The sequence below is a fragment of the Psittacula echo genome (genome assembly GCF_963264785.1).
Source record: "Psittacula echo genome assembly, chromosome: 2".
NCBI classification, from domain to species: domain Eukaryota; kingdom Metazoa; phylum Chordata; class Aves; order Psittaciformes; family Psittacidae; genus Psittacula; species Psittacula echo.
Window position 1 is genome coordinate 119,094,484 of NC_137737.1, and position 18,438 is coordinate 119,112,921.

Genomic DNA, 18,438 nt, shown 5'->3' on the forward strand with positions numbered 1-18,438 from the left:
TCTGATTTGATAGGTTTTAAAGCTATCTAAACATTTTCTTTTCAAAATTAGTTGAAACTAGCTAATAGGCTCAAAAGGAATTAACAAGAGGTACACAGTCAGAAACACAGTGACAGAGGGGTCGTTATGAAGTCCCAAATCATTAGGAACCAGGCTAAGAAATAAATGTTTGCCTTAGAATTGCTTCAGTTGTGCCTGTGAGGACATTAGTGTTGAATTATTTTCTTAAAGCATGTTCCAACAAATCTCTCTAAGTTTATGAATGCTTTCTGTCTGACTTTGTGAATTTCAATTTGATCCTCTCTCCACCTTTCCTTCAATGCTGGTTGAGACTTCAGGGTAAGTCAATAACCGGATCCCACAAAATTAACTGAGTCACCACAAATTCTGCTTGGCTGAAACTGGAGTAACTTGCTGTGTGGCTGCTACAGGGTATTCATGTTTCTCCAGATGAATTTACTGGTGGAATAGCAGCAATCATACTTTCTGAGCAAACTGTTTCAGAGTTTCTGGCTGCAGAAACCAAATGTTACTTCTTCTGTTTGTATCATCCCACTGCAGTCAGCAGACTCGAGAGCAGCACCTGGAAATACTTCCCTGAGTGAAAGAATAAGGATTTGGCTCTGAGTTTGGTTTTTCTGTGCCTGGAGTCTATCTGTGCACATGTGCATGTACTGATATTATAATGGGATCCAAGAATATGACTAGCAGCTGAAAAGAGGGCATATGCAATAAATTATAATAGTAACAATAACAGCAACTATTTTAGTTTTATTGCACATTTTTAGTTTTGAATTTCAAAACCTAAATTGATGCCACTATTTTGGTGAGATAGATAGTTTTAAAGCACATTACTGTGAAATAAACTATGACTTGGGGAAGCCAGTGTTGCTGACATAGGTTAAAGTGAAATGCATCTCCCAGAAAGAGGTAATATAAGAGCAGTGTACTTTCTAATTTTTATTGTAATCTTTATACAAGCATGACTTTACTGAAGTGGGTTTCACACTGCTGGAGTGGCAGTCTGTTTCCTTTTACATAACTAGCTAGAAGAAAAGAAATCACCAGTTTATCTAGAGGTAAGGAGTATAAAAGCTGACATTTTGTTGTGATTTTCCAGCTAAAATTTACATCTTATTTTCAAAATGAAATTGGCCATCGTTTTCTTTCTCTAGGACAAAGTTTAACTGATTTTGAGAGGTCTTTACTATTTCTAATTTGTAAACTACTAATGTTTGTATTGCAGCAACAGCTACATCTGACACAAGACTACTGAACTTAAGCATAAACCTTCACACCTTGATGATTTTTAAGGCACACAAATCCATCCTCAAGTCTCAAATTGTAAAGCTGAAGTCAAACGCTGCTAAACACTTCAAACAAGTTGGTGCTCTACTGTGTCCTAGGGTGACACGATGCTGTGTGTGCCTCTCCCCACAATAATTAATAACCTCAGAGCAAGCTTTTCAGCGCTTTTGGCAATGTTTTTTTTCAATAACTCCTTTAAGAATCTAATACACAGAAATATGTCATAAAGAAAATATTTTTTGAAACAAATCTGAAAGCAAGAACATTTCCTATAGCCTGTCCAGAAGTATGGAGCACTGTTTGGTTGTCTCTTTCTATATATATGTGATAACTGAATCTTTCTTTCGCTCTACAATAGAGTATTTTAATATGAAGTATTGATGGCAGACTGAGAACTATGGTCTGAAAAAAAGAAATTCAAAGTACATATAAAGCAACTTCTAGATAAAGCTTATATATTCTTATTACTAACAATAAAAAAAATCCAACATCCAAACACAAAATTTTTAGGAACATTGCTTGTGCCATAGTTGAAGTTTCTTGTTCTTTTTTCTATTAATAACATATTTATGGCCAGAAGGAGAAAAAATGTTTGCACACTAAGTGTTCTTAAACACTATTACTAAATATATGCCCTGTTTTGTGATTTTAATCATTCTTAACAAAAAAGTCATCTCATTTTTTATTTTTTAAAATTTTGCTTCAGTTTACACAATGTTATTCCTAATTTCCCTAGGTGAAAGTTGAACAACATGTGAATAATTGGTTCAGATATATTCATTCACATGAATTAAAATAGGTAAGTACATCTACTGAATATAAACTTTAAAGCATGCTTATAATACATATATGTCATCAAGAATTTTGCATTTTATAGTGTGATTTAATGGTATGCATATTTTTGAGAAATAGATTTTTTTAATTGTAGTCACTGCATGAAAATATGTAGAAACAAAATAAACCTTAAATAACAGACAAGCTTGAGCAGCTTTGTAATGAGGATGATTTATTTTGATTCTCACTTCTGATTTCTGAGTTGTCACTGCTGTTTTATACTTCATCCATGCAACTTTGCACAACTGGCAGTGCTGAATATAAACCAAAGCCATATGTTTATGTCCTTTTGCCAAACTACTACAGCAAATAGTTCTATTATTCCCTTAGGTAACCAACGTGTGCCAAGTATTTCTATTAGTCTTCTTTACCAAGGGTTTAGAGGGCAGAGTCACAGCTTTGTGAAATTAAGGGGCAACAGCTAGCTTTTTAAATGTAGAGAAAAATTATATAGTTTACAATGCTGAAATGCAGCTCAACCCAGGCCAATGTGCAATCATACTTTCTGGAGGGTTTTTTTTCTGGATTTTTATTTTGTACATACTTCAAGGTCTAGTCACTATTTCCTAGGCTAAGTACTAAATATATTTTTTTAGAAGAGAGAAACTGTCAGTATTCAAAAAGAAAGAAATGCTTTGGCATCATGACATCTTTTACAAATGCACCAAAGTTTTTATCCCAACCAACTGATGTATAGTAAAAAAACTTAATAAGCATCATTAAAAAGAAAAATCACAAATATACTATCTCTCTCAGATTAAATTTAGGCAGTACATTATGAAATATATCCTTACTCCTGGAGTCTTACAGATTCAAAGATAATTGTGTTCCTCTCAGTATGTAATGCCAACAGTGTAGTTCTGAAAATTCAAAACTAGAATTTTGAGGTATTTACAAAGATTCATATCTTTTTCAACTGTTCAATATTGTTATACCTAACTCTTGAAGATTGCTGTTCTCAGAACAGTAAATGGTCTGCAAGAAAAGTAGTCCTAGTGTACAAGATACTATACATAAAACCAAATAATATTCTAGTGTTAATATAGATATATTTTGAATTAATTTTTGTAAATATATTATCCCACCTTTGTGTGTTTACAGGTGAAAATATGTGCAGATTCTAAAGGACCAAATTCGTCACTCAGCCCAAGATGCCTTGGCTGATTTAACAGATAATCCTGAAACTCATTCTCTGGGAAAAAAAAAAAAAAAAAAAAAAAAAGAGAAAGAAAACCAAAAACCAGCTATACTAAATAAAACATAGATGTAACAGGTGAAGCAGGACACTTTAAATTAAATGCACTGTTTTCTTGTGTGGTTTTATAGATGTAGTATAAAGGCATCGATGATGCTTCTAAAATAAAGAATAGCAATTTTTCTTTTGCCATGGTACTTTCTTTATATTTTAATGCCCTTTACAATAGCTTGAAATAGACCTGCTCAAAAAAAATCTTTTCTTCTTGCACAGACAAATATCCTCTTTCTATCTGTAGAAATCTTTAGTCAAATGTTTTTACTGCATAAGAACCCCTTTGACTGAGTAGAACAATTTGGTACATGCTATGAAATAAATATGAAACATTCTGAAATATTTTAGTAATAGCAGAAAACCCCTCAGTTTTCTTTTTTTCCAGTTTTGAATATCAGAGTTTAAGGTTTGGAAGACCAATAATGTTTTCACCATAATCAAACTGAAGAAAATCCTTGACATTTTTCCATGCCCAATTTTTATTACTTTTAGTGAGGAAACTCAGGCTAAAACAGTAACAAAGGGGGAAGAAGAGCTATAGAAGTTTATATCTGAGTGTACAATACTGAGAATCTCATACTCAGAAACAATGAATACCCAAACACTTCAAACATTTAAAGTTGTAGGCACTTGCAGCCTGGAAAAATCTGACCATGAGCAGTTATTAGGGACAGGCTTTATTTTAGCAACACTCCTGACATTAGTGACCAAAATATAAAAAAATTACCATCATCTGCAAATTCAAAGGTACATTGCAGGTACTTACAGGTTACTGTCACCTGCAAATTCAAAGTATACAGTGTATTTAGTAAAAATTATTTATTCAGTTAATGTATTCCAATTATGCTAAAGTTTGTAGATAAAGTTTTGGAACTTGAAGGTGAAACTTTAACTATTTATTTAATGATACCTGATGAAGTTTTGTCAGTAAAATTTGTGATGTTACATTTCTGAAATTGGAGAAGGCTTATTCTAAACAGATTTTCAGGGAAGCTAGAGTTTACTGAGTGACTAATTTCTGCTTGAGTCCCAATAGATAGAATATTAATTGCATTCCATCAATAACTTTTAATTAAAAAAAAGTACACTTTTATCATATAGGAAAGCAGACAACAGATGCAAGATCATAAAGAAGGGGGAAAACCTAGAATAAAACCGCCCAATACTGGAAAGATGTTTTAAAGCAGTTTTCTAGCCAATATGGTGCTTGAAAAAGATGTTTATCCTCAAAGGGTTCTTTTCCCGTTACCCTATTTCAACATCCATGGAAGAAAACCCAAACAAACCCCATAACAAAACAAAAATAAGTCTTAAAGCCTTCTACCTACCCTTTCCTCTTTGTTCAAAACACACTAACCTAAAAAAAAGTTCTGAAAATAGCTACAATGGGGAGCAAAGCTCTTTTTAAAGCCTAAAACTTTGCAGTATTTTTGTGTAAAATCCTATCATGTTATGTATCTATTAGCAATATATTTTTCATTTATTTTCTCAAAGACTGCCAATAAAGCAGTAAATCACATAAGGGAGTAGCTGTAAACCCTTTGAGTTGCCTAATGTCAAACTCATTAGCATCCGAATAACCACACAGCAGCACATCATCTGCACTATTGCATTTTTTTACTACTTTTAATAGCGTTTCTCAAAGGGCTCATTTTCAACTTTCTTTAGTGGTTAGTTGGTTCTCTGGGGAAAAGGAGCTTCCTGACGCTCACAGCTTCCACTCAACAACCCGGCCGTTTGCTGTCAGAATCATCAGCCCTCTGCCCTAACCCCATCTGCTGTCTCTCTCATCCTAAGGGACTGAGAGTACAGCTGAGATCCACTTGCAAAAGTGCACAAAGGACAGTAAAATATACAAAACTTTTCACATTTAACTTAGCATGATAAACTAATAAATTGAAAATCCTCCTTTTAAGAAAAGGAGGCTGGGATGGGCAGGGCTGGAGCAAAGATTTTAAGATTGTGCTGTAAAACTACATGCAACAGTGCCATTTGTTATTTTACTCCCATCTGCCTTGTATGCAACATCATCAGATATCTAGTAAAATAAAGACTGCTACAGTAGGACAAAAGTGAGACTTTATAAAACCTGTAAAACCTGAACCTCTCTGTGTTTAATCACAACAGAAGTTACTGGTCAGCAAATTTAAGTGTGCTATTTTTTGTTTCTTTCACATAACAGGTCTGGCTGCCATACAGCTGATTTGTGGGTGAGTACCCACATTAGAAAGTACGGTGTTTCACAAAAAGTCTAATACAATGTCATGCATCTGTCATGTTATAAACAGAGTGTGTAGGATTATGCTGTGTCATGGGATGTGACATACCCTAATGGAATATAAACTGTGTGTCACCTCTCCACACTCCAAGAACCAACTTACATTTCAAATCTAATACTTCAGGTAACAAACAAGAGTTAGTGTTGATTTCACTGCAACATCAAGATCTTATACAATAAATTACTGTGAAACACTTTCTTTTGATGAATTTTATGAACTATAAAATTAATCCTGGGCATTGGGGCATTGCAAGAAATGCAGATAAAAGTCTGGAATAACAACTCAAAAAAATTAAGATATCAGCCTCAAAAGCCCATAAAGAACATCTATCTATGTTATAGGAGACTTTGATGATAAAATTGTTGTTGATGGAAATCTGGTAGAGGTAACTTACTTATTTGTCAACCAAGGTTCTCTCATGGGATCACTCCACTTCAGTCTACATGTATCTTAATTTGGCCCAATTTAGTCACAGCTCACATTAACTCATTTGTCTGTTTTAGTAAAGAATTCAAAAGGATTTATACATCTGAACAGGTTTTTTTTTTTTAATGCTGAAGGTGAAGTTTGCCTTCGTGCAAAGAAAACCTTCACTCTTTTCAACCAGCACCTCAATTTAACTAGAATAATAAACTTTATAAACCCCAAAATATGGAATAAATTAGTTGCTTGATTTGTCAATGTAATTGAATTCACCTGGAACGTTTGCAATTCGTACTTAAGTTTATATCCATTTCCAGTGCAACGTGATTTTGTACTGACTCTGAAGTGCCATCCTACTGAGATCTGTGAGTCATTTCGGGATACTGATGTGAATCACCATTTGGGCCCTGATCCTGTAACATTTGATGTGTGTGACAAATCCCTTCCAGCAACCATTCTTGTTGACCCATCATCTATGGGTAAAAGTCCATTCATTCATGTCAGATTAATAGAGAGTTCCTAAGCATTTAATAATGAATAAAGACAATACTGTACATTAAAAAATTATCTCACCAGAAGTCTGAGGTTGTATTCTCTACCAGAGTTGCAGTACACAAAGCTGTACTACATCTGTAAAAGACCAAAAAAGAACTTTTTCAAGTATAATGAATATCATTTCCAACAGATGAATCTGATTTTCTCTCATTTACCATCTCACTACTTGGTATATTGCAAATATGAAAGTGAACAATCACAACAGTTTGTGATTTGTTAACTGAGAATGGAAACCAAATCCAGTGTGGTCACCACTATGAGCCCTGAACATTTTTCGTGTTTCTACAGGGACAGTGATTTCTCTTTCTCAAGATAAAATAACACAAGATATTTAGTATTTGCATTTAGTATTATGTGTGAAAGCAAAAGATGTCATTACAAATGAATGAAGATAATATTGAGCTTTTGAGTGCAGTTGGATCTTTATCCTGAACAGATTGAAGTACGTAACTTTACACATGAAGTTCTGCACAAACCTATGGGTCACCTCCCCGAGATCCTTAAGTGTGTGTGTGATGTTCAGCACATGAATAAACAAATGACTTTTATTTGGCCTTCCAGTGCTTCACTATAACACCCTCACTACACTACTACTACATGGGCCGCCTTGGAAATCTGAAGCAGTCTACTTGGAAACATCTTTTATACAATTTGAGCTTCAGAAAGGAATTTCCTTGGGGCAGAGTACTTCTCTTTCCACTTGTTTCATTAGGTACATAGTATACTTGAATCAGAATTATTGCTGTTTCAACTTGTATTTTCTTTCCCCAAGTGTAATGCTAAACTTTATCTTTCTTACTTACTTCTACTATGATTTGAAGAGCATGTCATGTTACCAATGCAGACAGCCTGTTAACACAGGTATTTGTTCTTCCAGTACCTGTAAAATCACATCTCGTGCACTCATCCTGTCTTTTAAACATAGCAGTAATTCCAATCCATGTGCAAGATCGTATTTTGCCTAGCAGAAGGGTTTAACTTTCACCTGGTTTAAGCAACAAACTATTCCTCAAAGATGCCTGAGGCTTTGCTGTAATTAACATAACTGCATTTAGATGCTATTCATGACCGATAATTCCAACACCTTGTGAAAAAAAAAAAAAAAAAAAGGTTGCACGCTGTAAACATTATAAACATATTCAAATAAGCTTAACACAATCTGCCATGCTTATTTCTGCCTAGATCATGGACCAGTGAAATGGTTAATGCAAATGGATTTATAATTTGCTTTGGGGGGCCAGTTTCTTCTCCTTATTTATTAGCCCAGCTGATGGGGCAGATTTGATGAGGCACTTCTGGAATAATTGAGTCATCACACAAAGAAGGCTGCTAGCATTCAGAGTGGTTTTATCAGCAGCAAGCAGGCCTGATTACTGACAATTACACTCTGATCCGGTGATGGAGGAGAAAGAGCCAACGAGTGGGAAATGTCCGTGTTTCTATCCAGGAATAATTTCTACATTCATTTTACATGCTAAGTGTTTCCTATCTCTGCATAATAAACTGTAAACAGGAATAGATGGCACAATGTCCCTTAATATTTCCTGGTAATGAAGACACAAATGTACAGTGAGTGCTGATAAATATAGATGAAACATAAGCTATTCTCTGAGTCTGTATTGTTACCTTTAAAATAAACGCATTTTGGTGGTAAAAGCATAATCATAGCTAATGCAAAAAAATGACAGAAGATTGAAGCTGTCCTTGTAACTACACAGAAACTTTGTAAAAGTCCTGTTAATCACCACTGCTCTTGAGGCACATAAGCTGAAGGTGATATACTGGAATGAACATCATTTTGTTTCTCAATAGTCAACTAAGTAGGAACTCCTTTGCTTTGACAGAGTAAAGGAGAGTAACAGCAGTGACCTCCATTAACACTTCAGGGATAGAGCACATCTCAATGCTAAACTGAAAAACAAGAAAGCTGGTCCTAGAAGACATCTTCACTATGACAAATTCTCACTTCCCTCTCACAGCCTTAAGATAATGTTTATAATGAATAATAGAGCTAGGCCATAGCTTTCACGGTTTGTCTTTATCAATGTATTTTTGCATTTAGGACTTTTTTTTTTTTTTTTTTTTTTTTTTTTGCAAGGTGCTGTAAAGTGTCAGTTATTAAAAAAATGCTGAAAGCAGAAATTTGGAAAAACCTGTTTCTTCAGGGGAAAAAATGAAAAAAAAAAAAGAAAAAAAAATTGGAAATAGACATACTGAAGTGTTGAAATGCAATTTTGTGTTTGTTGATGGGCAATTATAGATTTCAGTTGGAAAATGTTAATGGCCTAGTCTAGGGAGAGTTTTTCTTTTTTAGAGTTGATCAGGCATGAAACACTGAATAATAAACTTCTGCATGCCTGTTTATTCTTTTCCCTCTTTTTAAACTAATTCATAGCTTCAAAAGAACTAAAAGTTATTCTCTGTTCTGCTGCTGTAACTATGGTAACTATGCTTCATTAAAGTAGCCACTTAACTTCAAGGCTTGTGTTACAATGATATGCATTATTTTGAGTAAAACCACACCATAACAACCTTATGATTTCAGAGCAATTTTAAAAGAAAGTTCAAAGAGCATGCATCATTGACTCTGGAACACAGGGTTTGTTTTCTTTTAAAACATGTTTACTGTTTTTCAGCCTAGACGACTTTTCCTGCCTGGAGTCATCTCTGTTGTGAGATACTTTGGGAGAACATGGCTGCTGCTGACTTCATCTAAAGATGACCATGCTCTGCTCGCCAAAGGGGTGCTCAGTAGTTTCGGGATTGAGGCCAGTGGGAGATGCCTGATAAGTCTAACTAAGAACTATGAAATTATGTCATTTTACTTACTCTGCTATAACCTCCTTCAACACCAGAAAGACTCTGGTCCAGTTGTGGTATTGCTACACACCTGCTATTAGCCACCACTACTACAGTCCTTGTACCGTACACTGTTTCCAGCAAGCTAATCACATGAATCAGTGAGTTTGAAGGGTGATTTTACAGGGGTGTTGTTATAATTGCATTGAACCTCTACAGAAGTGTTGAAGCTGGTTAGATTTGAGTAAAAGTGGTTACTTCTCAAATACCTACAAGCTTAATCTAGGTTGCTATATTCTTTCCCTGTGATTTCTGACGGTTCCAGACAAATTTTTTTGGGAATGATTTAATACCCAGAATTAGGACATTGCAGTTCTTATACTGGACAAAACCCACAGCTAATTAGCTCATTGAACATTCTCTGACATGGAATCAAAAGCAACAATGAACTTAAAAATACAAACTGTTTTTATAAAAAGAAATATAGCTACCATTCTGCTACCCTATGCATTCATCCTCCCCTTTCTGAACAAGGTCTCTTCATTAAGCATGACAGACATGTCCCAAGAAAGGGAAAGTCACACAAAGGGAAGAAGTGTGCCTTCCCTCAACATGCAAATCACATATGTTCATTAACTTCAAGAGTGCCATGTGAAGTACGGTCTGCCACCATCTAAAAGACTTGTAATGACCCTAACTGCTAAAGATAATGGGGCTTGCTTGCACTATGCACTGCCCTTGGAGATCCTGGGAACATGCTGAACAGCACAGGAAAAAACAGACCAAGAACAAAAATAACATGTTGAAAATCAAAGTAGTATAGGATATGCAAAAAAATAGATTAAAATTTGTCAGATACCAATGTGCATGTAAAAGGTTCAGTGGGACAGACTTCTTATCTGAAAATGTTTTGCTCAGCGAATATTTGGGTCAGGTGTGTGAAGCAATGAAAAGGGGGTTCAAAGTTATGTTTAGAGATCAGTGGCACCAGGGATGGCAGTTTAAATTCTCTTTTTAGACCCTCATATGATTATGAAGTAGGATGAAGTTATTTCTTAAAATGTTACCTGTCTTCTGCTAGAGGCATAAATAGGAGGCACCATGGGTAATAGCTGGAAAAAAAAAAAAAAAGGAATTTTGGAACTCTCTTCCTGCCTCTGCCACTGATCTGTTCTGTGACCTTCAGCAAGTCTCTTCACCTTTCAGCTAAATGAGGATAACGATGTAGAGTGCTGTGAAGTGCTTTTGTGCATTTCTAACCATGCTTTAAGGTAGTGAATATTATTTTCATCCTCATGCATTCATCAATTTAACAGCTTGCTCATCCTTTCACTTCTTCTGAAGCCCAACCTGGTACTTCAAGCCTATGCTATTGCTTGGGATTTCCAAGAAAAATATTGTTTCCTCTTTCTTTTCAAGCTTTTTTATCAAAAAAAAAAAAAAAAAAAAAAAAAAAAGGACAGTTCTGAGAAGAATGGGTACTAACTAATGCATGTTGAACGGCAAAATAATTTAAAACATATTTCTATTCTAACTATTTGCAATCCAGAGATCACTGTACTCTTGGCATGTCAGATCTTTTTCTTAAAAATCTGTTTCACTTGTTTTCCTATGAAGAGAAATATTCTCCTAGGAAATAACTTTAACCATTTTGCTTTGAGAGGTTTTGTTTTCAGCATTAAAAATTTCAATAAGGTGTGTGTATATTTATATATATATACTTATTATATATATATAAACTTCTGTTCATGGTGACATTAAGTTCAAATATCGTACCCAGTAAGCACCACATTTTATTTAAAAGAAACTGAAAGAGAAAAGTTTCTTTCAATGGGAAAATATTAGATGCATGGTGAGAAAATGGCCCATTGTACCACTAAACAATACTGAATTAAAAATAACACTACAGAAAAAATATCTTTGTAAGATTACTGTATACTGGTAAAATAATACTAATCCATTACTCATCCCATTTCAGCAAATTTGACTTAAGCAAAATGAAAAACAGAATCCTATGGAGAGATGTCTTACAAACTTTGCCATTTTAAACACAGTTACTCTTCAGGCTCCCTAGTTGAAGCCTGGCTCCATTGAAAACACCCAGAAAACTCTCATGGACTTCAATAATACATGTAATTTGCATGTGAAAGCAGTCACATACACTTAGTGTTAATTGCACAGGTATACAAAGACACAGTCTTGGCCAGAAGATCTCGCAAAGTAAGATGATTAAAAATTATTTTGAATACAACAACTGTAAATAATAAACAGTGGTTTAGAAATTCCAATAGCACATTAATGAAATTTGGCCATTATAGTTGATAGTTATGTCATTCTTGATAAGTAGCCCTGTATCAGGTGTCTGAATATATATGTCATAGGCTGGTTTGTTGTTTGGATGTCACATTAAATCATGGGTTCTGCCTCTCCTGTTGGCACCTCAAATGTCAAGACGTGTAGAAAAAGGGGTGGGCTTGAGGGGTGGCTTTCATGCTCAGGGCATAATCCTTTTTTTCCTATCCTGTGTGCACCTACCCCAGGAGACTGATTTTTGTTTTCTTTTGAAGAGGTCTGCATCATTTTGCATCAGAACTACGTCCTGACACAAGAAGTAGTAGCTGTGAGTTTTAATCAGCCTCACTAAAAGTGCCATTATGGCAATCAGCGATGTTTTACCTTAAATCATTTTGACAATGCATTCTTTGCACTGGCCATAGACTGCAAGGGTGTCCTTAAAGCATTCAAAGCTGGGACAATATTCATGGTTAAGAAAAGTCCAAAAGCAGCCAAACAGGTGTGTACTTCTCTCAGAAAAGGCCTTTTTAGATAGAAGAGCTTTTGTACACCAGCTCTTTCTTAGGCCTTTTTTAGGGGCCACACCTGAGAGAGAAAGTGAATTATCAATGACATTTTTTTAAAGAATCAGTGGTTTAACACTAATTTCTAATCAGATCCTACAGAAAGGAACAGCTCGCATGGCAGCTGTACTTTTCCCAGGGTTAATTACCTTTCACTGCTCCCTACTAATGAGTCAGCTGTTCCTGTCATCACACAACTACACTGTGTTCATCTGTAGCTCTAGCTGTGGACAAACACAGTAGCTGGAGCCCTGTTTACATATTGGCGAGGTTTGTTGTGCAAAGAATTTGCAAAGCAGTTTTTAAAAAAATACAGAAAACTCCTTCCATTCCCATGTCTCCTTTCATGGAAACAACTGTATTTTTCAGACCAACACCATGTTCTGAAAGTTACTGAGTTAATAAACAAAAGTAGAAATCTAAGGACATGAAAAATAATGAAAATTCATTGTTTTGTACTATTGCATAATAGCTCATATAAGGAAGATTATATCCACATAGCTATCTGGCTTGTCTTACCTGATTGTTAGGTGAGGATGTTTATTTATTCTTTATAAACTATTGTTTTAAGAGGTAGAAGAGATAATAGTGCAAAAATTAATGCATTTAAGGAAAGCGTTTGTATTATTTTTGTGGCAAACTCTAATGAGACAATGATCTAAAGCTTTCAGTAACCTGCTAATGTTTTCACATAATTCCAGAAGGTAATTTAGTAACAATTAAATAGAACATAATTTTCTAGCTGGGGTGAACAGAGTATATGTATTCTTTATAGCTGTAAAAGATCAAAAGTGGTCATCATGTATGATTTTCATATGTTCTCTTAAAGGGCTTTAAAAAATCTAGGGGCTATTTAGAAAGGCTAGCTTTTTTAACAGGGAGGGGATTCATGCCTTTTATTGTCAAGAAATTAAGAGTGTGAGCTCCTCCATGGCAGCAGTGAGCACCTACAGTTACTCACTGTTATTCCAGATTCCTTTGGGAGGCTTCAAAGGCTATGGCTAAAGACAGTCAATGTGACAGAGCTTGTTTGGGTCAACAATCAGAAAATGCTTGGGTTTCATACAACTGAAGACAGGACTCTAAGCTAGCATGGTCTTCAAAACATGATTCTATGCTAAAGCTTTCTATATAGAGGTTGCCCTGATTTGAGCAGATTTCCTAGGAGTGAGATCTGTAGCTGTTAGTACAGAAAGTAAATTTTCACAATACACCACAGGGACACAACACAGTACATGTTATGTGAGAATGAGCTAAACTACTTGCAGTTGTATCTGCAACAGGCTTGGTCATGAAGATATTTTTTGAGTCTGAATTCCTTGCTAGCTGTCATATCAGATAATGGTGACTGAAAAATCTAAGGCAGGAATATGGTCATCTGAATATGAAAGAAATATGAAGAAAGAAGAAATATGAAGAAACTTCAGCTTTCCAGGTCCAGATTAACCTTGCAGGACTGGTAGCTCAAAATATGATAAATTTGCTTTTGAATATACCAAGGCAAAACCACCATGGGATTTCAAGGGATTGCTTGAAAAGTCATCTGGAAAAGGAGTAGTAGTATTTCCTTTGAACGTTACTATAGCTAACCACCTTTCTCTTGGGCACCTGAAATTGTGTAAGCTATGCTGACAACCTCAGACACTCTAAGCAATGAGAAAATGTGAGCTGTGCAATTATAGTCTTTTAAAAGGGAGATATTTATTGCTTTATTAGAAGCAATTCTGTTCAGTGTCGGAATTTTATGTGAAAGTGAATTTCCTGAAGATGCATTAACTGAGCTTAACGATTCACAGAAACCTCTGACCACTCAGGTCAGGCCAGAAAACTGTTGTTATACAATGCCCATTTTGTCTCAGTTTCTCCCTTTGCTTAAGAGACTATTTCTTCTTCCAATACACTATCTCACTCACTCTTAATGTTAAAGGAAGAATTCTCAGGGATAGCATGGGCATTTTCCATCTACTCGACGGCCTTCATGTGTTAGCGGTTTGTCTTTCGTGAGTTCTCAAGATTATGCCTTCTTCATCCACAGGCAGAAAAACAGGGAACAAGTCCATTTAGTGAATATGAAAACTTAACCCTTAGACTGAGTTTCACCGTTTCCTGAGGTGAAGTCTGCTCAACTTGAGCTGTCAGTAACAAGGCTTACTGGCTCTGTGCTAGAAGTAGGCTTCATGCAGTACACTGAAGCACCTGGGATGCTAGAAGACAGCTTCTCTAAAGAGCCAGTGGGGTTGGTGATAGTCTACTATGCAGATCCCTCTTGGAGATTCAAGAGGGAGGAAGCAAATTAAATGGTATCTTTGAAACAAATTTAGGGTTAAAAATCCTATTTTCCAGACTGTGTCCACTTAAAAACTTGATTACTTTATTTTTAAAATATCATCAAAAGAGCTGTGCAGTTTATAAATTTGAAAGATAAGAATCTTCACACAACAAATACCAAAACCCCACAAATATATACGGAAGCAAGCTACATAACTTAAAAGGTGTCTACAATGCTGAACCTGTTGTTTGAGGCTGAAAGCAACTTGCAATTCTTCAATATTACAATATTATTCCCTGTGATCCCAACATAGTAGAACAATATTCACATTAATAACAATAAAAATAAGAGTTATTACTAATGTTGGTGCTATAAATAACATTGGGTCCAAAGCATTCAAGGCCAAAGCTGTTTATTTACTCAAGCTACTCAAAATGAGTTAGGGATATTTAAGACACTCTTTAATGGCAGCCAATAAAATGTTGACTGTTGGGAAGAAAATTCTGAGAATATTATATCTGAGCAGGTTAAGCTTTTCAGAATAAATGTTAAATAAGTCTAAAGAGTTATGTTTATTGAACCGGTGACAATTTATTCTGTAATGAACTTTGCATGCCCACAATTTTGGGCATGATTTTCTTTGAATCTCATCTGTGAAAGTGCTACTGGAGACAAATGGCTACTAACCTTTTGTAAAATTCGTTGTTATAAAATTAGATCAAGCTAAATGTAATCTTACAGCAGAGTTTACTGCTATGGCTATGCTCCTCTCAGGGAAAGAATATGAAAAAGCAAAGGACTGACAGAGACCTATCTATACAGCCCTATTTCCAAGGCCAGCCTGTGTCTCTCATGGTATAAATTAGGGTAGTATATAGCCACATGATGTTCCACAGTGACCATTCACTACATAAGGGTTAGCACAGCTTAATGGAGCTCCATCCAGCTCTGATTCTTGAAGAAATTCTGAGTTGCTTGCTTAGAAATACAATTTAAGCACTTCATCTCAATCTGAAGAAACTTTGCAAACCTGTCCCTAGAGCTTTAAAAGATGAAGATTTGCTTAAAAAAACCCCACACCTATCTGCTAAAGCTATGGGTATAAAAAATAACCCTCCAAAAATAAAAATTTGTGTCACCAAATCTTTTCAAACATAGAAAGCAATAATTGATATCTATGAAACGGATACACAGCAACTGAAGTTTTGAATTTAAAGGTTGCTTGTAGTTTTTATGATAGCATGAGGAACATTGAATCACTATAATCACCCATAGATATAGCTCAAAACCATCATCTAATCTATTCTTCTGCTACCTTGAAGCTTGAGAAACAGTCTTGAAAGCCTGAGGAGAGAAAGAAATCAAAGGCATCACTGCATGTTCCTGCAGAGCTCGAGTAGAGACCAACAGGAGAAAGAGAATGTGAAGCTGAGTCTGGAAATGTTTCTACCGGCAGTATTTAAAAAAAATCCAGCTGATTTAATGTAGAATCTCTACTGCATTTTGAAATTAATAGATATCACTAAATCTTTACAGATAGTTTCTTCTTATTTTTCAAGAATTAGTTTTGAGAAAAGAAACCCTTTTCTGAAAGTATATATAGAGACTTCTAAGAAAAGCAGGGAATTATCCCCTTTCTCTTTTGTAAATATCACATTTCAGAGGCAAAATTTGATCCTCTGAACTGCACAGCACTATTCAGTTTTGCTTTTCTGCTCTCCACTAGTAGTCTGTACAGAAAATATAGGATTCACCTTGCTACCTTCACATGCCTGAAATGCAGATACATATTTCTGAGTGATAACCGCTGGCTTCCCATCAGCGCTGGGTAGCGTGTAGGAAACCTGCAGGCATTTCTGCTGCTGTATAGATGTGTGATCTTACTTCATACCTCTACTTCAGGGTGAGATGAATTGCATCTAAGAAATGTCTTTTTCTTTCTACTGACTGTAAAGAGAATCTGGATGACTGGCTCAGGTCTGGACACTTCTACAGTGCACACTGATATTTCACCAAAAGGTTTCTAACCAAGCAAGCTATGACAATCACTGAGCAGCATCTTAAAGCTTAAATAACTCATATGCTATGTAGCTTTGAGCTGTATTTTAAAATAGGGCTGAAAAAGCAAGAGAAATAAAGTAAGGAACCATCCTCCAGGAACGAAGGCAGTGCCAGTCCTTGTTGGAAAGAACTGGCAAACAAAATTAAGCTGATGAACAAATAAAAAAGAGCACCAGTGGATGGTGTAAATTAAAGAAAAGGAGAGTTAGCCACAGCTTTCCTATGAAGAATGTGGCTTCAGAGGCACAGGAGAATACAGTGTCAAGAGGCAGAGAAAGAAAAAGGTCATAGCAAATATTTCTTTATCTAGATATGGAAGAATGAAGACAATCAAGTTCCAAGCACAACAGAGGAAAACTGAACTCTCGAGAGTTGATATGGACTGAAATACCATCTTTTTAATATTAGGATTGGACAGTCTTTTATGAAGGAATAGAAGTTCCTCGTAAATAAATGCATCACATGGATTAGTGTCTGTTAATGGGAAGTGTCTCTCAATTTGAACTATTATTATATGATACTGAATACTGTAGTTTTCTTAAGTCTGAGTTGGCTATTGAAGTTTACCCATGTTTTTTGCTTGGTTTACTATGAGCTATTGTATACGTGAGAAAACCAGCATTACCAGTGACAGCGGCTCTGCATTTAATTCTGATTGTTTGGTTGGTTGTTTTAAGCAACCAACAGGTTTTCTTTAGCCTGTCCTACTTTGGTGTTTTCTGTTCTGCACCAAGTTTTCAACCATAAAATTAAAGAAATTAAAGTCCTTATTCCTTCTAGCAACTTTTACAGGCCCTTGGGAGCCAAAAAGAGCCAGATTTTAAAAAATGAAAAGGTAATTGTGCCTACATTGCCTGGAACAAACGTGTACTTTTATTCAGCGTATAAGGTGAGTGTTTAGGCAAAGAACTATTGACGCAATTATTTGCTTGATTTGTGAGTCAAGCAGGGCTTTTTCACATGCAGTCAGTGAAATCTAGTTTTGTAAAAGAATTAGCCTTTATGTCATTTTCCTTATTTTGTGTGTTTATTCAAAAAAAAAAAAAAAAAAAAAAAAAAAAAGTCTTGTGAGTAAAATTCAGTATATCCAAACAAAAGACTGGCAGCTTAAGTAAGTATATGAACAGGGGGAAGGGAGACTTATTTCCTGAGTTTCAACAGATGTCATACTTAATTGGTTGTGAAATAAACCAGAGCTACTCTCGGCCTGTTTCCGTAGTTTCAGCTATGAAGACACTTTCAAACATGTGCATTTCCCTCCTGCTTGTCATAATGAGGGTGTAGGGTGAGAATCAAACCTCCAAAAGGAGTAAAGCAGCATGCATGTTGTATACAGACCTTCAGATACACTAATTAAACAGAAGTGAGCTGCATCTTTTGTTCCTGCAAGATACACATCAATACAACGTTCAGCAAGACAGTTCTGTTGAGGGATGGTTGTCTTTGCCTTCTGCTAATATCAGGAAGTCAATGGACTATCCCATTCTGCACCAAGTTTTTCCACCTTAATCTGTTTTCTTTCTAAAACACCCTTTATCTTAATTCAGAGCTTTGATAATACCTTACAACTCAGTGAAATGAGATCATTTTTGTACTATGAGAAAATATCTCCCAGATTGTTTCCCCCCCCCCCCGTGGACGTTTTCTGCTAGAAGCAGCACAGTAACACCACGTGTGATACAACAACAACAACAAAGATTAAGAAAAGAAAAAATTGTCAAGTATAAAATAGTTTGTCTAAACATGGTGAAGAACACAAGGAAATGTAGATGAAGACTTCTCATAGGCAAAAAGTCCAAACAT